At 36.1% G+C, this 16,846-nt stretch overlaps 2 pseudogenes; both read right to left on the bottom strand.

The window, feature by feature from the left end:
- Positions 1-760: 760 nt before the first annotated feature.
- Positions 761-4,453, bottom strand: LOC149176984 (magnesium-chelatase subunit ChlH, chloroplastic-like; annotated as a pseudogene).
- Positions 4,454-4,843: 390 nt separating this feature from the next.
- Positions 4,844-16,846, bottom strand: part of LOC149176983 (C2 and GRAM domain-containing protein At1g03370-like) — a 67,082-nt pseudogene continuing 55,079 nt past the window's right edge.

Genomic DNA, 16,846 nt, shown 5'->3' with positions numbered 1-16,846 from the left:
CAAATTTTTAAGATGTTCCTTTGTCTTTACCAAAGAAGATTGTAGCTTGGTTAAACTCTATATCCTTTCATTCAACATCAATTTCCGCAAGATAAATGTCACACATTATTCTTTCCCATCTCTCAACATGTTACATATCATAAATTGAAGGCCACATAAAACCAAGAGAAAACGATTTTCTAACCAAGACAAATTTTCAGCAAAAGTATCAACCCCCTAGCTTAGATGTTTCCCTCTGTGATTCATCTCCATCCACTGAACTAACTATTTTCTGTTCTAAATCAGTTTCCATGGGAACATGCACAGAAGAGCTGGCATATTCTTGCAGCAGGGAAGACACTTCATCACCAAATCCAAGTTTTGCAATGGTATTTAAGATTTCAATCAATACATCAACCCCAAGACCCCTCAAAGAAGCAGAATGTCACATAAGCTCATCCAAGGCAGATGATAAGGACCCAGGAGTGTCACCTACCAAAGCCAGTAAGTAGGTTTTTTATGTAAAAAATTTCACAAAACATCTTAGAGAACCACGATCATTAATAACTTGAAAACCAAGTTTATTGAGGCACAAAGCATCCAAACATTGTGGTATACAAGCTATTGCATTTGCAGAAGGGAGGACACCAAACATGATGGAAACTAAAAAAGAATTAAGCAGACCAACATCATCTAGAACAAAATAGCAAGTTGGATCTTTGTCAGTAAGATCACTCATGACTGTAGCTGCAAGTGAAAAGACCCTAGCACCAAAGTCCTTTTATCTTCTGAATATTGTGCACAAGAAAAAATGGCAAAGAACCCTCTTCAGATCCATAAAGGTAAAAAAGTTGTCTGAGTAGCATACATCACTCATACCCACTTGCTTTCCAAACATAAATTCCAGGGATCCATGAATTTCAAAATGCAAGACATCATCAACCTTAAATATTTTATCCAAAAATGAGTAAAGCAACAAATCCATGGTGTGGACTTGTTGATTTTGCGAAATAAGCCTCATTGGATTTCCTTCATATCTTAAAGTTGGTTGCACTCCAATGAAAACATTTCCAAATTTTTTTCCATATACAATCAAGTTCTCCCTGTTAGAGTCTTATAATCACAGTGATCAAAATTACTCTTTTCACTATTGGTTATAGTCTTAGGTCAAATTATAATATTTTCAAATTAAATTTTACATCTCTTTGTTGGCAAAGGGTCTTGAGTCAATTTCTAAATGTATAATGCATATGTTACTCTCATCACAAGCCTAAGGTCATGGTCATCATCAAAAGTATCATCAAAAAATCTCATGGGTCTTTTAAGGTCATTTGTTGCACACAGAGATAGTTTTACTTCAAAATCAATTTTTGAAGTAATGGAAATGAATTTTACAAATGTGAAAGAGATTTTTGTCAATCACAGACCAAAGAACAAAAACTTCCTTCATTTTATGCACAGGTGTTATGATTTGGGAGATATGCAAAGAAATTTGAGGCTTATGTTCAAAAAATCAAATTTAAAATTTGTTTTACTGTTTTAGTCATTGTTTTTTGACGCGTTTTTCTAACAGTTGGAAAGGAATTTTGAGAAACCCAATGAGTTTTTTGTCACGCACGAGCCAAATATCCAAAAACTCTTTCATTTTCTTCACAGGTGTCATGTATTGGAATATTTGACTGGATATTGACAGCCTAGTTTTACAGATTTAAACATTCAATGATTTCCTGTTTTAGACATGATTTTGCGGCACATATTCTGAGGATATGGAGATGAATCTACAAAAACGAAGAGAGGCTTCTCTCAAAATCTAGCTAATATACAAAGACCTCCTTCATTTTTGTAATATATGTCATTATTCGAGAGATACGAGTTAATATTTGACCCCTATTTTCAAAAATTCGGTCCCTATTCCTAGCAGGGAGTGCCAAATTTAATGCAACTGTTTCTATCTTTATGAAGATGGTTGAGATCGACTCCCTTAGTCCAGGGATGAGGTAATTGTATATTTTTCATGAATTTCAGAGTGAAAAATGTTGGATACTTGAAGCTTTGACATTTTGGAACTGATGTACTTGATTTTTTGGCAGAATTAATATATTGTTGTAGCTATTTTTCTAGGATTCATGTGCTGTGGTCAGTGACATTGTTTTATTCAGTTATTCTTATGAATTTGATTGTTAGATGTTTCTAGCAGCTATCCATATTTATGCTCATGTTAATCTCTTAACTTTTTAACATAATTCAGTGCCAAAAATGCTCTATTTTGTTTGAGATTATCATTTAAGTGTTTTTATCTTCCAAACAAGTGAATTCATGATGTATGCTTACTTAATTCCTTCTATCTGATTTCCTTATCACCATACTACTAAGACAAATCCATTTGTGTCATTGATTACATCTATCTTACCTCATTTAAATGACTACAACTAATCTTTTGATCTATTTGGCCTGGTTCCTAAACCTATTGCTTCATATCCAACAAAACCTAAATCAAAACCCTACTAAGCTGATAACTAGCCTAAAACCCTAGTATTCTCTAGTCACTTCCATTGGCTGTGAGGTTTATTTTAGAGAGAGCCCTCTCTGATTTGGCAGGGCTAGCTGCCAAGTCCAAAGTTGGTCTATGGTTACCTCTTTGGTTTCCTTTCTCAGCCTTGGGAAACTAAGGAGTGCTAACACTCCCCACCATAATTAAAGTTCCCTATAGGTTTTCTCTAGTTTTATTCCAAAGCCTTAGCATAAGGTGTGAGTTGTTGGTACTGTCTCACATTCATTTTGTAAGAAATATTAAGATTTGGGTTGTTGAACTTAACTTCTTTGCCATGAATTGTGTCTTTAATCTCCCCATCATAATTAAGGTTCCATGGGGGTTTGCCCCGGTTTTTTTCCAAAGCCTTAGCATAAGGTGTGAGTTGGTGGTACTCTCTCACATTCATTTTGTAAGCAATATTAAGATTTGGGTTGTTGAACTCAAATTCTTTGCCATGAATTGTCTTTAATCAGTGCTTCAGAAGTATATGGCAAACCTTCTATGTTATATCCATCTGTCTTTAGTTCATGTAATACACTGAAAATTAAAGAGAATACATTGAGGTAGGCTCCAGTGCAAACATTGGCTTTGTTAGGTGGGAAGCTAAATACATATACAGTTATTTTCTTGTCCTCATGTAAACATGCAAGTAATAATATATTGCATCAATGAAGATTGTCGTTATACCTAACTTCAATTATCTCAATTAGGTTCTAACATGCCAAACAAATTGAAATGGAATTTTGACATGATCACCTTCGTTATTTGCTTTCGCTGAGCCCACTTGATACAAAGTTGTTCAAAACACTTATGAAGTGCATGGGCCTTTCCTACACGTCAATATAAAGAAGTTAGAAACAATTTTTTACGGCCACTTCAAAAGAACCCTGCAATGGTTCATGAGAAACTTTGATCCTACCTATGTGTATGGTACCATGACCTCTATTTGGTATTCTAGCATCGATGTAATGATAATTTGAGTTTCACAACAAGGTTAACAATTTTAGACAGATTATATTGTTAACAAATTATCTAATTGATGAACTTGTTGAAACAATGTTTAGAAAAACAATGAAACCTACCCATTCTTGCATCACAGCCTGAGAAAACAATAGGCTCCAAACCACCATCAAGCGCAGAAGAGCAACCTGCCATGAAACTTGAATTGGACACAATCCCAAAGTGTTGATAATCCATTCCTCTGTAGTCTGGAACACTAGTGGCAAGGACACAATGTAAGAAACATTAAGCTTGGACAAAGCTTTTATAGCACGAGGATGATCCTGTCGGTCCACCCACAAGTGTAAACACAATCAAGGAAACCAAAGCATCTACAAGAGATTTCTTTGTTATTGGATCATACAAAAAATGCTCCATAGGGGTGGAAAAATCTAATCCACCTAAAAATATTGGCACAACCTTTGCACCTCTAACTTCCAATTCCATCACAATAGTGACATAGTGATTATCGTCACCAATAACAATGTGGATTCATTGCAAGGTGATACCAATGACTAATGCATTTATGTTTTTGAGTTTCTCATTTGCATCCTTTCTAGTGTCATACCAATTCAAATACTCTTTAACATCATCATACATGCAAGGAGCCAAAGGGTGCCATATTCCTATGTCCAAATAGATGGTTAGATTAGCAAACTCCAATTGTCTTTTATTGAGAGAAGGCACATACAACCCAACAATCATACTAAAGAAGTTTTCAATATTCTCTAGGGATCCAACTAACCAAAATTGCAAACTCATGATATAGGCTCTAGCATCTTGAGCCTTGTTGCTTGGAAAATACTTGAGGAATTTGGGTAAGGTCCTAACAAGCTTAAGCATGCTTTACTCAAAGCCCGATGACTTCTTATTTATTTTAAACAATTGAAATAAACGACTTTTGGATTGGCCCAACTGATACATACTGAGCATGGTTACCATGTATCTGATGCCTTAGAAGGAAGGACTACTATTTTGGATCCTCAAAGACAGAAAATGGCATTGACTGACTGTGATCACACTTCAACTAGTGACACCTTTGCAAAGAGAGATATCTCTGGAGATCTTCACCAAAAGGAATGTAAATTAAAATTCAACAATGACTCTCAAGGTAGCCATCCTACTGGTGATGAAGAGGCTACGTCATCTCATACTATGGGCACTAAGAATGTATGTGATATCTCAGGCAAAGTTTTTCCCGATTGTAAGGTTGAATTGTCTTCCATGTCCCTTGATTCATTCAAGTGCTATAGTAGAAAAGAAAATGAAATTAGCAAGACTTGCAGGCAGAGGCTTTCAAATCCAATTATTTACCTGGTAAAGATTATTGTCTTAAAGGATCTTGGAATGGGTGCAATCAAAGAGATGAGGAAGCACCTGAAAATGGTCTCCAAAAGGCACACCACGAAGGGTAAGAACTTCCTCAATAATCCAACCATTTCCATTATCAAGCTTTGACTTTTTCTTGATACTTGTGATCTCTACACCAAACCTGGAAACATTTCTATTGAACTTGTACCAGATCTGTCTTTGGTATAATGTTTGTTTGTAAATTTCCCATGTTGTGGTTCTGTAGATCAGACAACCAGATTTCTTCATTATCTCTTTGTCTAAGCGACCCCCATCATATAACTCCATGAGTGACTCAACCTGTCATTAGGAATTGCAAAAACAATATTAGTATAGATGTCTTTCTGAGCAACAAGTAATATTGAATTAGTAAGAGCCTCTTTCCGCAAGCTGTTGAATTCCATTGTTTATTATATCAATGATGTAGCACGATCTTACCAAAACAAACCATCAACACAACAGTTTGAACTTTGTCTAAAACAACCTAAATATTAGATTGATAACTTCACAGGAATACAGAACAGGGGTTATGCCTCATGAATTGAGATACTTACGCTGAATGGTAATGTTTGTGAATGGACCTTGGTCATGCTCGCTTCCTCAACACCCAAAAAATATCCAGAATCTTCATTTTGGAGATCCCCTGAATCTGTCAATTCTTCATCCTCTACTATTTGCATCTTTTGCTCAAAACTCAGTGCCCTATTCCTCCATGGTGCCATGATTGTCCTATTTGACATAGAAATTGTAGTTTCTTAGGAATCAGACAAGAAAGATATTTCATGCTTTGTTCAAAATACCAAACTAACTTGTCTCAAATTCATGCACATCCACTCTTGATTTTTAATTTTCTTTATTGGAATTCATGCAAATCAATCCTCTTTTGTTGATCCAATATTACTTCTGCCATTTTTACAAGTGACAGAGGACAATGTATGGTTGCTACGATGAGTAAAGAACTCAATGTGTACCTGCATGCAACATTGTAGGAAACAAAGGACTGAAAAATGGAACTTGAGTCTTCCTTTGTCATCTGTGTACTTTGCACCATGGCTAACATCGAGGCCTATGCCTCTGTGAAGGAAGATGACCAAAGATGGACTACCCATTGATGCTAAGGAAGGAGGCAACTCCACTATTTCCTCTATATTTTCCCACATGAAGGAAAATTTGGTTTTATGTCCAAAGAGATTTGCATAGAAATATAGCATCCTTGTAGATAAGAATAAGCGACCCTACAAAACATAAATTCACTTGAGACCCATGTTCTAGTCTATTATTTGCAACAACTCATGCAAATGTATCTAAGTGAGGCATAGATACCTGAAGAGGAATTTTACGTTTCAAGTAGCTAGAAAAATCATTAATCAGAAACTCCTCACTTGGAAGTGAAAATAGCTTATGGAATGTTGAATTTGTCTAAGGTGAGCGCCGAGTAATCTGCATAGAATTCTTTCTCATTCTCATGATGTCCAAACAAATAGAGCAATCCATTGAACTATATGTATGCCAAAGAAAATACAAGTATCTACTTGAGATTTAATATCGAAAGATGAATACCTTTTTTCCATCTTCCTTTTCCATCTTTGTTATGTACTAAGTAACCACATTAGGACCCTTTGTATTTGTCAGAAATATCCTAAGGTGAAACTTCGATTGGCAAGCTTGTGCTAGTCTTTCCTGAAGTGGCATCCACAAATCAACCAGTTTCTGCGAAGTAAATTTCAGAAAATTGATCTGAGCATACCCTAGAGATGTAGCCTCAGCAAAAGGCCCTTCAAAGTCAAAGACTTCTACATCCATCACCGAAGGAGGCTCTTTTGTCGCATCATATTCGAATATTTCTGCAGAATTATTTGGAGAATGAAAGTCAGAATGGAAATCATGAACATAGGTATGGAGAAGCATAGAATCTCAAGCACAAAATATTTGGATAGTTTTATGACATTTTACCATGCCATTGAGGATCCAATGTCTGCAGTTTGATTGAACTTGTTCGAGGTTTCCCATTACAAGTAAATACCACATATGTATTTGAATAACCAGTAGCATCTGCAGTAGAGAAATTCCTTCCTTCAATTAGGGTGACTGTTAGTAGCCATCCATCTCCCTGTGCTTTAATTCCATGATCACCAGTTGTAATCAAGCCATGAATAAGTTTGAGAAACCAAAATGTTTTTTAACAATTGCCAATCTTACTTTTATCTAAATAAGAGCTCTAGGAACTGAAATGGCTCAGAGCACGAATGACATATTGTCTTACCCTTTTGGAACCGTGCATACATGAAATGTGAAATCATCTTGAAAATATGATCCACTTGGATAAAAGGTAACCCACATGTAATAAATTCTCCCAAATAATCAAGTAAATCTAGCCCACCAAATTCCAAGACCTGCATCACACTGGGATTGGCCAAGAAGATGTGAAAAAGGAGATATGCCAAAGAAAATAATGTAGATACCAAGGTAAAAACCCCAATATAAGTAACAATAATCTTCCATTCCGATTGGGAATCCATCTGCAAATCTAGCCTTTGTTGTTCTTGCTCAGAGGCCAAGGATGAAATATCCAATGGTGTAGCATACTGAGAAAGCAACTTGGAAAACTGTTGGTAACTGTCCTTCAGTCCTTGTCTTGCCCCACATTCAATCATGCTTTTCATCATTGTAATTTGAATAAAATTTCATTCTCCAAGAAACAGAAAGATGGGAGGATTCCTTTTCGGTTGGTACTTCTGGCCCTAGTGTGATGCAGAAAATAAATTCACACCTAAATGAACTTCCATATGGAACATATGGTGTACTTATACTTGCTAATACTACAAATTACCTTCCTATCTACTATGAGATAAGTGTGTTCTTATGTAGCTTTGACGACCTTCACTAGTTTAGTTGTCGCTTTGGTTTATGTGACCACTCTTTTCATGGGTTCCCTCGTTGCTTTTCTCCAAGGTCCTTCAACAAGGTCAATTTTCCCCTCTAGTTGTGCTAAATCATGCTTGAAATCACTATTGGGCCCAAAGAGGATGGAATTTATATTTATAAGACTAGTAGCATAGGTTTTGTCTGAAAGAATTCCTCCTGGCAGAGGGATAGGAATTTCCTGTTTGCCTGAACCTATGCTATCAAAGCCTTCGTAAAAAAACCCATGTGACTGTTCTTCCTCTTAATTATCTTCACAATCATGGTAATTTTCTAACGATTATGACTCAGCCCTTTCAATCTGGTTGGTAGTTTCAGTAGTTTCTGTAATTTTGTTGGTAGTTTCTGTATTTTTGTTCGTGAACATTGCAAAGAATCTTCCAGCAAGGGATAGGGTATTCATTTTATCTTCTCGTACAGATGATGTTTCTTCTGACACTCAAGATCCAAAGGAGGACAATGAACTGTTAGAAATTCTTGCTAGTGTTTCCATTGGTTTCGTTAACTCCCTTGCGCTAAGGCTTTCTGCATTAACATATCTGGTCAACCCAAACTCTTGATGAAGAAATTTGTTGTAATTCTCTCTACCATATAGAAATACGATGAGAAGAATCTCCCCTGAATCGCAAACATCACTAAGTGTTAGTTTTTGAGTTTTGGTAAAGAAGTATCTGACTAGGTAATCGAATGCATTCTTGAGTCTACCCCCTTACAATCAACTCTATTCCAAACTGCAGCTAAAAGAGAAAAATTAGGGGGCAGAGAAGAATGGATTCAAAAAAACCCTTTCAAGTTCAGGAGTCAAATCAAATCATGGGTGAATGATAGCCTCAGTCAAATTGCTGCAAGTGAAAATTATCTTAGTTTTTTCCTTAAAGGGGTATAGAATGCATGGATAGGAAAACCTAGAAATTCTGCCATCCCTAATTCATTAGCCTATCAATTTGAAGAATGATATAAGACATGATGAAAATACTCTAAGTTCAGTGACTAATAATGCAAACTCTTCCAATTCAGAAGCTAGTTTTTTTTCCAAACAAACATTAAAAGAGTGGATACAGGGACGTCAACCAGTAAAGTGAACTCAGAAATGTTTTCTGCCTTGACTCCGGGAGAATATAGCAACATGTATCAAGCTCAATTTCTTAGTGAAGGTACTATTGATGATAATGTTCACTCATTTGCTGATTTTCTTGGGGCGAGATGCAGTCCGAAATCCAAGACATTAGATAATTATTTTACTGAAACTAAAGGTAGAACAATTGGACATCAAGGTGGAGATTTCGAGACATATTCAGGGAAAGATGTTGGTTTACCTCTGAAGATATCTCATTGAGTGGTCAAAAGGATGAGGAACTGATTGTTGAAGTTGGATTGGAAAGAGTAACTCAAGAATCAAACTGGATGTTAAAACACATGCCAAGGTTGGAAATTTAGGATCAGAGGTATAGCTTCCCCAAAGACCCTGAATTGTCTGAGAATTATGGGTGTGATTTTTCTGAGAAGGACATGGTTAATGCAGTAATAGAAGCATTGTCAGGACCACCTCAACAAGAAAAAGAGTGCAGACTCGACGATGAATATTTTGTTACAATTGGAATGGGGGATTTTGTACAAGCTTCAGATATTCTTGAAATGTCAAATGAGTATACAAGCAAAAAAGAAAGTGAGTTGTGTGACTCCAAAAAAGAAAGTGAAATTAATTCCAAAATTGAGCATGTATCATTCAGTGTCAATCCAAACAGTTTGGGTACAGATACAGAGCTTTGTGCAACATCAGAAGGGTGGAAGAGTAATGATACAGATACTTTATATCTTCTTCTTGAATGTGACAAGACCCAACAGGCTCATGCTTTTCAAGGTATGCCTTGGTTTGTGTTTACCATTCACTGCTTACAATGTTTTTTGACCATTGTAACTTCCAATTATTTTCTTTTCAATTATGTTGTTTTGCAATGACAACAAAAATTATACAAATTTGTAGCCTCATAATCCAAACCAAAAATCAGTTTGACAGGTCACAAGAATAAGTATTCTTGAAAAATACAAACCATGTCTGGCTTGTACATAGACTCACATGCACCATAAAGTGACTTTGCAGCAGTACCATCCACAACAAAGTCCTTTGCCAGTTCCCTGTGAACTAAACACAGTCAGCAAGATCTAGAAAAGGCATCCAAATCCAGCATTCACTATTTTCTGAGTCAAGAGCATATATCTCTCAATAACACAAAGTAAGCTCCTACGTGTTTCCAAGAGATCCAAAAGTTACTTCATTTAACCCCCTCAATTTAATAAAAATAAATGAAAATGCCAAATCAAAGTCAACAATTCACAGATAAGGAAATAATTGCTTAAGAAGCATATCCAGGTTCCATTTGTAATTATCATGAAATAAATTTACTTGGGGAATTGTACCTTTTCAAAGAAGAGTAAGTTCTATTCAAAGAAGCACCTATTTTGTCATGAGACTCATATGAAATGTATCGAACAAGAAAATAAATTGTTTAAAAATGTTTCATCATTTCTAGGATATATTCTACTCGAAGCACTAATTGCTTTACAACTGGGAATGATATTTGTAATTGGAGTAAAACAGATGGCCAATCATAGAGAGTACCAATGGACTGCCATTCAGATTTTTCAGCAGACTTAAGATTTTTCAGGATTGGCAGGATTATAGCATTTCCACTGGATTGCAGAATGATCAATTTGCATGGATGAATTGCTATTGTTGGAATTTTATCATTATTATTTTTATATTTTATAATTTTAGAGATGGGGACCCTTATAGAAGGGACCCAGATGTCCCATCACTCCCCTGGATTTTCCTAAAATTTGGGGATGCTCCCACTCATCCCCCTTGTGTAGATCCCCACTCGTGTGCTCCCCTGTCCCGTAAACTTGGTAGAACATAGGGTAGAATAGAACAACATTCTGCATAAAGTTTAAAAGCATTTTGCATTATGCATTTCAAATTCCATCTCATATTGAATACTAAGTTCTAACAACTTCTAGGCCACAATCCCGATGGTTTCCCTGTTCCAAATGGTTTGAAATCTACTTGGCACTTTACATCAAGGAGAACCCCTGCTATTGAAGAAGGGTACTTTAACCACAACAACACTTAGCTAATGGGATGTCCATCACACTCCCCATTGAATCTTCTTCAGCATTTTACTGTTCCCTCTATATGGAGTTAATTTGCTTTCTCCTCTCAACTAAGAGATTTGAGTTCGTTAAGACTTATTAAATCGGTGTATGCATATCTTACTAGACAGAGGCCACAAAAAATCATTGACTAATTAACTAATCATTCAAAATCTCTCATAAGTGGGCCAAAAAACCAATACAGGCCCATACTAGAGCTCAAAGTGGACCATGAAATCATTTGACAATGTATGAATGCTGGAAATATTTTTCTTTATTCAAGGGGTTGATCCTCCTGCCGGAAGGTGTGAACCTTGGGTCTTCTACTGGCATCGGAAGCCCACTAAATTTGATTATTTTTTTTTGTAGCTCAAGACATGTATTTCTGCAGGGTAGGGTTTAAATGACACCCAATTTCAGGTAGGGTTTAAGTCCCTCAATCCTAGTTACTCTACGGGGTTGTGCTTGAGAGAAACAACTCCCCATAGATATGCCACTGAAACTTGCTGTCTTCAATACATGATATACTAATCATATGTTGAAACACTGGCTGACATAGGAAAATTTAAGACCTTCCATCCTGGTTACTCTATGGGGTTGTTCTTGAGAGATGCAGCTCCTCATGGATCTTCCACTGAAACTTGCAGTCTTCTATAGATGGCCTACTAATCATACGTTGAAACACTGGTTGATGTAGACCATAAAGAAGGGTTCGGAGGACTGGTCTCCACCTTGCAAATTTTCCCTTTCTAAATTCTAACACTTTAGCATTTAGCTTACCTGGTGTATCACATAAGGTGGGAAAACCCTAAAGGATTTCTGGCCCAAGGGTCTACTGGCATCACCCTCGTCCATCCATCATGTGGCTGAGGTCTATCTAATTCAGAAAAAAAGGAAAATGTCATGGGGGGAAAACTCAACCTGCAAAATTGTTCTCATGAAGGCTGAATGAAATGGTTTTGGTCTTCATAATTAGTGGTCTTGCTCACACAATTACCTTATCAACCACAGGCATTCTAACCATCATATATCCAGAAACTGTTTGACAGTCATGTTAAAAGTGGGGTATTATATTCATTAATGTACAAAAAGTTCACATTCGTAAGGAAAAGAGGAAGAGCTTAGAGTCAAGATCTGTGATCCCCTGTTATATGGGTTAATATTGTTTGTATATGATCAAATTGGCAATGTAGCAAGATGTTATGCTCTGCATGTTGTATATGCATAGCCAATTGGGCCTGTTTTGATGTCTTGTTTCCCTGTCTTTAACGATATGGTTACTCAAGGAGTTACTTGACATCAACATAGATTTATTCTCTCTATTTGATGTCAGATATGTTTATATGATTTTATGCTTTTTATTTCTTCTCAATGTTGACTAGCCTATATGCTTGCATGATGCAGGGAAAACTCCCATCGCCCATTTCGATGTCTTGATTTCTAGTACATGAGGGAGTTAGTTCATGTTTATTTAACTAATTTTGAAGGTATTTGTAGAAGATTTGTGGACGAAAAATGTGAAAAGCTTGGGAAGTTAGTAGAGGACAATGGTAGATGGCCTAGGTACTGAATTTTGTTGAGCATTGTTTTTATTAATCCCTGGCACTAACTGATATTGGTGTATTATGGGGTTCATGTACTGTTGGAATTCAAGTAGGTGAATAAGGAAACCTATCCAAACTTGTAGATTTCTATAAAGCAATGACTACATTATAGGCTTTTATTTTTACCACGTGCGTATCTATTTGTTCCATGGTTCAGATTAGTTGGAGATGTTATTGTCTTTTAAGAGATGCATGTATGGAGATTTTGGCAGTTTTCATGCTTTTTGGTCAGCAATGGAGGAAAATGTGCGGCAACGCTTGTCAAGAGAGAAAATTGATGTGATCCTAAAAGAGATTGTGAAGCACTTTTTCAACGAGAAGGAAGTTACTTCAACAGTAGTTATGGATTCTCTCTATAGTGGTTGCAAAGCCCTCAATTACCAAAGCAGAAACAAGAAGGAAAAGTGAAACAGTGTAGAGGTGGACAATACATCATTCCAAGTTGTTTGGGTGGAGAAAGATACTTTTGTTCTGTCAGATGATGTTCTCACCTTGTTGGAAAAAGAAGCTACAGAACCATTACCACCTTTTAAGGAGGACAAGGGCCCTCAGAATCGTACAAAGGTAAGAAATGGTTATGATCTGACATTTTGCATATAGTCATCTCAAAATAAAATCAGGAAGTATTTGATTGCTAACTTTGATGTTATATGTATGGCTGTTAACTTTGTTTTGGCAATTTTAACCTCTATGAATAAAACCTGGGGCTTTTCTCTCTATCATTGGTTGAATGTGGTTAAGGTTTTAAACTTTGGCAGAAGTCAGTGCTCCAAATGACCATGGAGATTTACTCACCACCTGTAGTGAATCTAGACAATGAGGAAAAACGTGTAGAGTTATTTGTCTCTCACTACCATGCTGAAGATGATGGTGGCCGCTATTTTAAATATTGTCAATCCTATAAACATTTTTGCATGCTCCATTGGACAACCCCTAGCTATAGATGTTACAGTTAGAAGCACATTTGCGGTCATCAAGAAGGATCTTGATGAAAGTTGCCCATGTAGATCAAGATTTCAACATAGAATGTTAGGGGAACCACTGGTGATGATAGATAGACCAATGTTAGAAGTTAGAACCCTCATGGCCAATCTGTTGCCTACATGCAGTTGTTCTACTTTCTCATGAAAAGTGGACATCTATATCTTATGTTTAGAATTAGTACATCTATCAGATCACTGGTTTCCATCAACTATACATTTTGATCCTGTAATCAGTTTGGAATTTTACTATCTTTGCAGATGTACAAACTCCATCTATTGAATAGATCTGCACAACTAGTTTCAAGTTTAATGGTGTCAATCATAGGAGCAGAAACAACCCCACAGACCTTGGCCATAAATGGTGCCTTGCAGAAAATGTTGAACTTCCTTCAACTTCTTAGCATTATTTATCTTTGTTACATGGCAACATTTATTATCAGACTCTTCCCATCTCATCCAAAGGCAATGATCCACTGATTTGATTTTTTTAGAAATGGGAGTCAGACGTAAACACTCCTTGTACAATTTTGTCTGCGTTGCCCCCATCTCCAGTAATCAGGGCACTGTGTTATATAAAGCTTTCAAGGTTAAGTCTATTTCAATGATTGTTTTAGATACAAGAGCTAGATTCCATAGTTTCTTTGAAGTTAGGCAATTAATTTTGTGTTCAACAATGGCTGCTTCTATACAAATTTGGTAAACATTCCTCCATAGGTATTTACAAGCCCCTCTTTTCCTTGATTTGTAATCGATCTAGAGTTTCATTTCTAGGATTTCTACATCACAACATATCTAAATCTCTTTGTAAGATGGTAAAATATTTACTCAAGGTAACATCTGATCAATAGTAAAGGTTGATTTGTCAGTTTTTGTAGCTACGAGTCATTGTCATCAACAAGAAATTAGGCAAGTTCATGGTTTTTCCAATCAGTTCCGCTATATGATTATTCTAAAGGAAAACTGGAAAGTCCTCTATATCGCAGACACATAAAAATTAGAATATAACATGAGCTGCTTGAAGTCATTAATATATTGGATGAAGATGACAGTCAATCCTAAAGCTGTAATTACAACTTTGGTGCAAGTTCATCAAGGAACAGGCTCAACAACAGACCATTGGAACCAACAAAATTTGATTTGAAGTCTTCTACAAATTTTTGATCAAAACCAGTATAAATCAATAGAATAAGGAGATTGTACCAAACAACATGGCCTTAGACCAGCACAAAAGTTTGGAGTGCATTCAGCTAAGGACATTGACGCTAACTGATCAAAAATTGTATTCAGAGGGAATTAAGCTAAAATTTGCAGTAATTGGGCTAATATTCAAGAATCTTCAGAAATAAGGATATTAATGTGTCATGTATATGTTTGCAAGTTGGACAGATAAATCCACCCAATTTGGCATACTTGTTAAAAAAACCAAAATAACTTTAGAGATGGCACAAGCACGAAATGACTTATAATGAGTAATAGTATTCGAATTTCAAAATGATAAAACCAACCACCTATGTGTAAGTTCTCAACCTCATTGAAGTTATTCCTATGCTTTACTAAGTTTCAGGGGCTGGAAAGGGGGATGGGGGAGTTTAGAGGATGACTGTAGAGGAGATCCAAATGGAGGATGACAGGAGAGGAGATCCCAAAAATGTATCAGTTATAATATTTTGTTATCTATTTTGAAACTAAAATAATTTAGAAGTTATACATCAATAGTTTGCATCAAGGCACTATTCTCAACTAGAGAAACAACATTATTGAAAATACCAAAATTTGTACCGTGAATCATGCTGCAGAAAAGGGGCATGGAAATAAATTTAAAACAACTATGATGGAAGTGAGTAATTCATCTGAGGCAATGAAGACTATTCTACATAGGTTTTTTGTCATGTCATTATACACATGATTGGGATAAACAAATATTGTCAAAGTGGGAGGGGTAGAAAAGAATGGAAATGTGGAATGAAGAAATTTATCAAAAAAATGACAGACATAAGGTTCTCTGTAAGGAGATAAGGATTTTTGAACTCCAGGAAAATAGAAACAGATCATGTACTCAGTTACTATACCAAGGTAAACAAATTAGAGTTTACTCGTTCCATTTTAGCAACAACAACCTCAAGCAAGACTTTTTTTCTTTGGAAGAATTAGTTCAAGTGCTAAATATGGCAAACCAATCAGACATGATTATCTCCTTTGACAAAGTCAGTGTAAGAAACCTTGTTTTTAAGGTAATTCAAATATGCAAGACTGCCAACTACAAACAAAGCAAGTTGAAATAGAATTTTTCCTCACATAATTAGTATGTGAAATTTGACTTGGATTTGAATAACACTATACCAAGGACCTTTTGGTTGTTAAATTTAAAAAGCCGACTGTGGAAAGAAAACAATTTAAGCTTTCAATATTGATCATCATGTAAAGGTGAGTTAGGACCTTGTAAAATTGAAGTGAAACAACTGATTTAGATAAGGAGAATTAGAGTTTCATCATAAGTCAAACTTTGACAAGGCTAATAAGGTCTCTAGTTAACCCTCTTCCTGATTAATCATCTTTCACCCACCAAAATTGTGACCAACTCCACCAATGAACACGTGGAAACTTGACACCACACTCTATACCTGCCATAAATAGAAATTGCTAAATATAGACATGACCAAAAAGCATCCTTAACTCCAAAAAAAAAAATAGGAAAGATTGAATATGAAGGTAACATCTGTGAGACTACCATCAAATATAGCAAGTCTAAAATTAGAGACAGCTAAAAATAACAACATCTCGCATGTGGATGAAAGCAGTCTCATTCAACTCGCTTCTCTACAAGGAACCCAAATATGTGCTCAGAAATTACATGCCAGTGCTGAAAAGAAAAACTGTTAAAAATAGCAGTTGTAAAATTGCTTACACATCACCCAAAACAGGCTGATCAGAATCATGAAGTTGCGAATTCTAAGAATATATAAATATCTCTGCAAAAAGGGCCCTAGATCTCTGGCTCTTGGAAAAGGAAAACTGCAAAAAATAGTTGTTTCTTGGAATCTGGTGAAATTGGTTCTGATAGAAGCTCTAATCACTGTAACTGTTTCGATGCACCTATAATGGAACCAACCTGATGGAATATTGTTGGATCTTAGCCCTCTAGTTCCACAAGCAAATTTGGGGGTTACACCTATTGTAGCTGAATTTTTCCAGCTGGGGAGAACAATGCTCCTGAAGCATAAACCAGGGAATGGTAAAAAAAAATAGTGTTGATCTTCAAGTTATATGCTCCCTTGCATTAGGAAGACCCTCGTGGCTTTCTTGAAGATGATAAAAATAATCATTAA

The sequence above is a fragment of the Pinus tabuliformis genome, chromosome 4_1 (assembly GCF_031772625.1).
Source record: "Pinus tabuliformis cultivar Carrire ecotype Pingquan chromosome 4_1, CPIR1, whole genome shotgun sequence".
In the NCBI taxonomy this organism is placed as follows: Eukaryota; Viridiplantae; Streptophyta; class Pinopsida; order Pinales; family Pinaceae; genus Pinus; species Pinus tabuliformis.
This window is presented reverse-complemented; position numbering and strand designations above follow the sequence as displayed.